Source organism: Gymnodraco acuticeps, unplaced genomic scaffold, assembly GCF_902827175.1.
Source record: "Gymnodraco acuticeps unplaced genomic scaffold, fGymAcu1.1, whole genome shotgun sequence".
In the NCBI taxonomy this organism is placed as follows: domain Eukaryota; kingdom Metazoa; phylum Chordata; class Actinopteri; order Perciformes; family Bathydraconidae; genus Gymnodraco; species Gymnodraco acuticeps.
In genome coordinates, this window is record NW_022991779.1 from 738,659 (window position 1) to 745,664 (window position 7,006).

Sequence of the window (7,006 nt, forward strand, 5' to 3'; positions counted from 1 at the left end):
TGGAGGATGTGTGAAACCCCATTCAAATCTTGTTGCCTTAGAATTTGACAGCTTTCCCTATTTGTTGTCATGTAGTGTGAAAAAGGTAACCGTTATTAACATGTTACAACCGTGCCTGGCATGTGTTACAACTGTCCCTGTACACAAGGACAGTTGTAACAGTTGAGTTTTTAAAAAAAATACATTTTCCAACCTGTACTTATTTCATAAAAACATCTTAAATACATTGTTTCAGTAGCTGACATATTGATAATGTATAATATAGCAAAATGGCTATCCTATTGTAAATGGTTTTTTACTTATTGGGGAAAAACCCAAAAAGTGTTGCAACTGTCCCTGGTCTCCCTACTGTTCTGAACTTTCACATTGGTCAAATCCAAAAAACAACCATGTGTGTTAGCATGTGAAGCTAAAAGCACTGGACGAGAAACGAGCGAGCAAACGTATCTCAAAGAGAAGTTGAAAAAGTGAGTCATGCCTTCAAACCGCTTTATAAAACACAAGTCTGACAGAAGTTTAGGAAAACGCACAAACTTTTTCTTCCCGTACGGCCAAAAAAGTTGCAGGAATGTGAACCGAAATCACTTCAAAGAGTCTCGTTTTGTCTCGTGCAGCATCTAATCTCCTTCCTTTGAAGACAAACGTCATTGTCTTTCCCCGACGCTGACAGCCCTGATAGGAATATTCATGTTGGAGGAGGAGGAGGTGGTGTGTGTGTGTGTGTGTGCGTGTGTGTGTGTGTGTGTGTGTGTGTGTGTGTGTGTGTGTGTGTGTGTGTGTGTGTGTGTGTGTGTGTGTGTGTGTGTGTGTGTGTGTGTGTGTGTGTGTCTCTAGATTGGCTTCTTAAACAGCCGAGGAGCCATTTTGTGCAGAAGGAGTCCCGGACATGTCAGGGCTGTTGACAGTCTGTGTTGGGATTAGTGGGCCAGCGGCGAGGCGGTCCTTAATCCCTCACTGTATCCTAATCTATTTACCCGCCATGCTAAAGGGATTTCCATATGAAACTATACACACAGAGATGCTGGAAGTGAACGAAATCATAAATCATCATTTGGCTTTTTTCTTCTTCTTCTTCTTCTAACCTGAACTGATGCACCGCCACGCTGTGCTGGTTTGACTCACAGAAGCAACGACAGATGCAGATATATCTACATAACAACATAAAATAAAAAACCTTCCTGCCATTTAGATGTTATGCAATGTTAAAATTGTAACTGTTGTATTCAGTGTGCATGAAACCATTTAACAAAGAAACTGCTGCAGGATTAAAAAGAGAGGAAGACGTTATTGTTTCCTTCTTGCATTATATTTCATTTTGGCAGAGATGTTGTCTTGACACATATCTGCTGCTGGTTGTTTTATCAACCATGTGAAAAGTGCTCTGAGAATCTGTTACCTATTCATTCTGATGAAGCTTCTTGAATGAAAACTAAAATACATAATTTATTTTATATATTTGTTCTCGTCTGCAGGGTGCAGGAATGGATTTGCATTGCATGTCAGTCATTCAGACACTTACTGTAATTAAGTGTTTGTACGTCAGCAGGTCGCAGCAAAAGTGGGTAATTATTATTATGAGTCACCCACTTGAGTCTCAGTTTTGTGTGGTTACGGTGTTTGCCAGGAGTTCAACGGTATTTCGGCTCGCTTTGGTTTCCTATAAAGACGGGTAACTGTGGATTTTGTCACACAGTCAACGGTGGATTTTGTCACACAGTCTACAGTGGCCGATTGGTGCAAACGTGTTACAATGACCCGCTCTCCAGCTTCAAAAACTACGCAATATAAACACACCAAAACACATGCAAATTAAGAAACAGCTTCCCCAACTTGAGGAAACATTCACATAGTTTACTAAAAGCTGAAAGAAGCTCAAAACACAACACAGAGACTGTTAAAAGTGATGCACGAAGCTGGGAAGCTGTTGACGTTCGGGGATTATAAAGTTGGCTAACTGTCACTGTGGGTACTGTTAGCCTGTATTGTAATTGTTTTTTACATTACTTGTTAGACGCTTTTATCCAAAGCGACTTACATACTCAGATCTGTGGGCAATCCCCACAGGAGCCATTTGGGTGAAGTGTCTTGCCCAGGGACACAACGACATGCTGACTGCAGTGGGACTCGAACTTGCTATCCTCTGATTCGAAGATCAGTGCACTAACTCACTGCGCCACACGCCTCCTGTTTTATCAATATATTTAAAAATGCGTTGGTTAGCTAGCCAACAGATCTGCAATTATATCTAAAGGAATGATGTGATCGAATTCTTAAAATAAGCCGATAAAACACCTACATTTTAGGTTAGTTTCCAGTGTCAGTGACAATTGGACAACTTTATTTATAAATGCAAATACCTCCAACTGTCCTGGAGTTCGGAACGAAGCTGGAGCATGTGCAATCACTTCCTCGCTATGAGAACATGATGGATGAGGATTTGTTGCTACACAAAGATCAAGGCCCAATAATGTGTGATGATGACGTTGCCAATTTCCACATGTCATCTGGCAGTGGCGGACTGGCCATCGGGACGTTCGGGACGAATCCCGATGGGCCGGTACTGAAGTGGGCCGGTCGGACGATGTGGGCCGGTCTGATCGGTCACTTGCCCCCCCCCGCCAACAATTTACTAGCGGTATTTACTTGCGGTACTGAAGTGGGCTGGTCGAGAGTCCCGGGCTGATTTTTAGTCCCAGTCCGCCCCTGTGACTTCAAGTGACTTTCGTGGGAGTGCTAGCATCTTTCATACACTGCAAAGGACACACTACATTTTGGTTTCTATGCCTTTGTGAAGTAAATCCAGCCTTCATTTACCTACAAGAAAATGAAGGCTGGTGGCCGCAGAATTGCATAATAAAGTTACGTCTACAGGGAAACGAATCGAAACGCAGCCATTACATTGTGCATCAACATCGACCCTCATTATGATAAAGTCTAAACCGAAAAATGTAAACTTGAATTGTTATGTTAGGCACATGATACTCAACGCCATCCAGTAACCCTCATACAGTCGTCATGAATAGGGAAATAGATGTTCTTGTACCAGGCGTTAAAAATGTCTGACTTCTGTCATGGAGGGTTAGCGCTGCTTCTTCAGGAGAACTCGAGAGGACACTTTGAAGTCCTCTGAAGCGCGGATTCGTCAGGAGAAGTGAGGCGATCCCCGGAGAAGACAAAGTGTTTCTGTCAATGGCCTTCTGGAGGAATACGAAACCAAAAAGCAGAGTCACTTTGTCACTACAAAGACGGGGAATAAAGGCTTGGTTCCCCGGGGAGAGGCTTCGGGATAATAAGACATCCAGAACAGCTGCTCGGAGAGGGGGGCGTCCTTTCTCCAGAATAAGCAGCAGAGATTGCCTAAACATGGCCTAAAGATTAGTTTGTCCTAATGTGGTAAATCCCTGCTTGTGTTTGCACGAGGCAGCGGTGCGGTGGTGAATCTCAGCAGGACGCAGAGCAGCAAACACACGTCCCGGACTCCATGTTTACCCAAAAACTGTTTGTCCAGCTGCCGGAGGGACGCCGCGAGGAAGAGGCACGGCTGCTAATTAAAATCGTGATTCGTCCCTTTTTTCCTTGGATCAAATGAGTTGTACATTACTGTCGACACGGCCAAACAAACAGCGGGGGAAGCCAGTGTACATGTTTGCTAACCTGCCCAGCTGTGGGGGGTTTGATTGTTGACACGCTGTTGGGATGTTCCTGAGATAACGTTTATACTGACTTCACGCTCTGGGAGCCGCGGAAGGTTCTCTACAGCTAATAGCTTTTAAAATGCCGTGAATTAAAATCGCAGGCTGTGTTTTTTTTGTCATACTTTCAAGGTGGAATCTCATAAACTCATATTACCGCAGCTAAACAGTAATTGAACAGTGTGACTTCATCAGGGAACACTTATTATTTATATGATATTTACTCTCTTTTGTTATATCTCATTGCATGTTCTTTCGCACTATTGTTTATTTGAATTTGTTACGTGTATCATATGTACCTTTTCTGTACTTATGTTGGCCAACTGTTGTGGTTTTACATTATTAGGGGAATACAGCTTGAAAGGGTTTAAAGTAACAACGTAACAATAGAAATTGGCAAGGTTTGTGTTTAGTTTAAAGAGCTACTTGGTTAGCTGGGGATTTAGCGGCTAGCTAACGGAAAAGTACTTTTTTGGCCTGAATTGAACCCTGTTTCCTACTTAATGAGTTGCCATACAACAAAACCGCATCCTCAATTTCGTTTCAAGGTAAACTTATTTTCTTCTGCATTACAGTTGCCGTTTTAAACAAGTTTTTAATGTTAGAAATTGAAACCAAACAAAACAAGCAACAAGTAAAAGATCATTGTTTGGTTTGAAATAACTTGTTTTTCATGTTTTTCAAGTTACCCACATATGATAGGGTTAGGGTTATAAACGTATTTCTGTTTAATCTAAACAGACATTGAACTTTAGAACAAAACATTTTCTTTGAAAACTGAATTAATTGACATTTGTTGTATGGGAACGTCATTTATTAAAGGTCGGGGAGGGAAGTTTGTTACAATAGGCACGTTCACACCGGAGTACTTTTCCCATTTAGTTCCGTTAGTGCTTGAAATGTTGCGTTCACACCAAAAAGAGAACTTAGTTCAGATAACTTTTACCCCCATTTTTAGTGCCTGCTAGAGAGGTGGTACTATCCTGGGGAGAAAAAAGTACCAATTTCTATTGACTGGGCGAATTGAAAACAACGCCCCGTAAAATGTGCTGGCATTAGCATTAGCATTATTAGCATTAGCCCCGCGCACCAACGGAGAGAGAATAACTTATGGCAAGACAAAAAAAAACATGGGAGTGATGAGGAGGTCTCGGCGTTCTGGCGATTTACTCGGAAGGTCCCCAACTCCGGGGACTTCGGGTGGCAGTATACACCGTGAAGTTGTTTGCGGCCTGCCAGTAAACCCAAAGCAGAAGAAGAAGAAGTGACGTCAGCGGCTTCATTTGCGTACTCTTCCCTCAGGGAACTTATTCCGGTGTGAACGCGATCGGCTCTTTGTTCCATGGGGGTACTAAGTACTGGGAACTAATGGCGCATTTCCACTGCAGCGGGTAGCCCCGTTTAAGCTTCCTTAATCGTCCTCAAGCGGCCAGGCCAGTTTTTGGTGGCCTTTCCATATAGCGTGGCACCGGCTAGCGGGTACTTTTTCCCTCTTTTTACGGCCCCATAAAATCGTGGTTCTATCAGGCCAGGGCCAGGGCTGAACTAGTGACGTCAACACTCTCGACTGCTGATTGGTCAGAGAGAATCGTCACAAGATCGCGCGCAAGATCTTCCCTAGCGTCGCATATATATCTAGAAGCAAGCTTGCAGCATTTTTATACACAGCATTTTTGTAAACGGAGGAGCTAGAAAAATGGCAACGTCAAAGAAAAGCACACCATGGTCGACGGAGGAGGTGACGACGTTCCTACATCTCATTGGGGATGATAAAATCCAGCGGGAGTTCGACGGAACAACTCGAAATGTGAACACAAAAAAAGCCGATCGCCCCGCCTACACTGCGTTGCTACCCCAGGTCCTAAACTGTAATGGAAATGCGCCACGGCCTCCGACGGCCAGCGAGGCAGCTTAGGGGCTTAAACGGGGCTACCCCGCTGCAGTGGAAATGTGCCATAAGTGTGGGAAAGTATGTGGTGTGAAAGCGGCTATTGGTGGCTGTTTATCACTGACTCTTGTCACGTCTGTTAACCATGTCTCTGTTGTGGTGCAGTGTGCACCGACAATCGATGCTAAATAACATGTAACACTCAGCTAATAAGAGGCTATAGCGTCCCTAATTTTGGACTCTCCACACATCTCTAGGTCGTCCTCAGACGAGCCCTCCATCGTCGCTTCCAGTCATCCCGGTTCTCCATACATCTGGCCAGTTCATTGGTACTTTGTGCTCCTGCGTCATTCTTGAGTACGTCCACGTATGTTGGTGTGGGACGTCCTCGTGACCGATGCAACACATAAGTAAAATAAAGACAGTTAACTTTTGGTCATGCATGTCAAAGTTAAACTTGATTTGAGGGACTCGCATAAATGTACTTTGGATTGTGGAAATTCCTTTGAAATGAATTAATTTGGAGTAAAATTAGAGTATAAATTCAGCATTTAATCCCTCGACTGCTAAAAAATCAGACAGTGTTTGTTCTGGGCAGCTTCCAGTTGTAAATGTGCAACTATGCGTGTGAAGCCAACGTAAATGACAAATAAAGCCCCTAGTGAATACATACAGGTTAAAAACAACAATCATTTATTTATGAATCAAAGCGTAACTAATCCCCAATGGCTTCTGCATTTTCTGGTTAACTCACGGCCAAACAGGAGGTTAAATCCCGCAGGTCGGAGCTGCTTTAATAATCAATAACAATCCAACAGTTGTTAATGTGCCACTGTTTACACTTTAACCTGTTAAACCAGTTCAGTTTGACTCGTTTTGAAACCGCAGTGATCGTTGGGAACGGCTCTGTTGACGAAACAAACTCCAATCGTTAGAAATAAACGTTTCCGTGGACTGCTCAAGTTTTAACAAGACTTTATTATAAAGACATGAATGTACATATTTTCAAATTTCAATGGAATACTGACATTGCGTCTAATTTCACATTTTTTATTTTCTTTCCTCCGTGAAGAACAGATAGCAAAAATCTTTCACCTTATAAACAAGTGCTGCAATTCAATCTCCAAAATACAACACAGGCTGGACGACGAGTTTCTGAACAAAGATGAGAGTTGGAAATCAGATAGAAATGAACATCAGCAACCTGAAAATCATAGCAGCATCGAGTTTGGAAAAAAACGTTCTTTAGGAAAAGCCCACTCAAGAGTCTAATTTACGATTTTGTCACGTTATTTCTTCGACGAATAATCCCAAAGTTTTTGATTGATCATCGAGACGATCCGAGACTGCACAATCTCGCAGGTTCCACTGACATTTTACTACGAAAGGCCTTCAAGAGTCGGTTTTTCTCGAGTTCTGGAGTAGA

At 42.9% G+C, this 7,006-nt stretch overlaps 1 protein-coding gene across 2 annotated transcripts in view; it reads right to left on the bottom strand.

Moving 5' to 3' along the window:
- Positions 1–6,538: 6,538 nt before the first annotated feature.
- Positions 6,539–7,006, bottom strand: part of LOC117535194 (homeobox protein OTX1 B-like) — an 11,451-nt gene continuing 10,983 nt past the window's right edge. For both annotated transcript variants that reach the window (XM_034199585.1, XM_034199584.1), the window contains exon 4: positions 6,539–7,006. This exon is cut by the window's right edge and continues 959 nt beyond it. The gene's annotated coding sequence lies outside the window, so the exon portion shown is untranslated.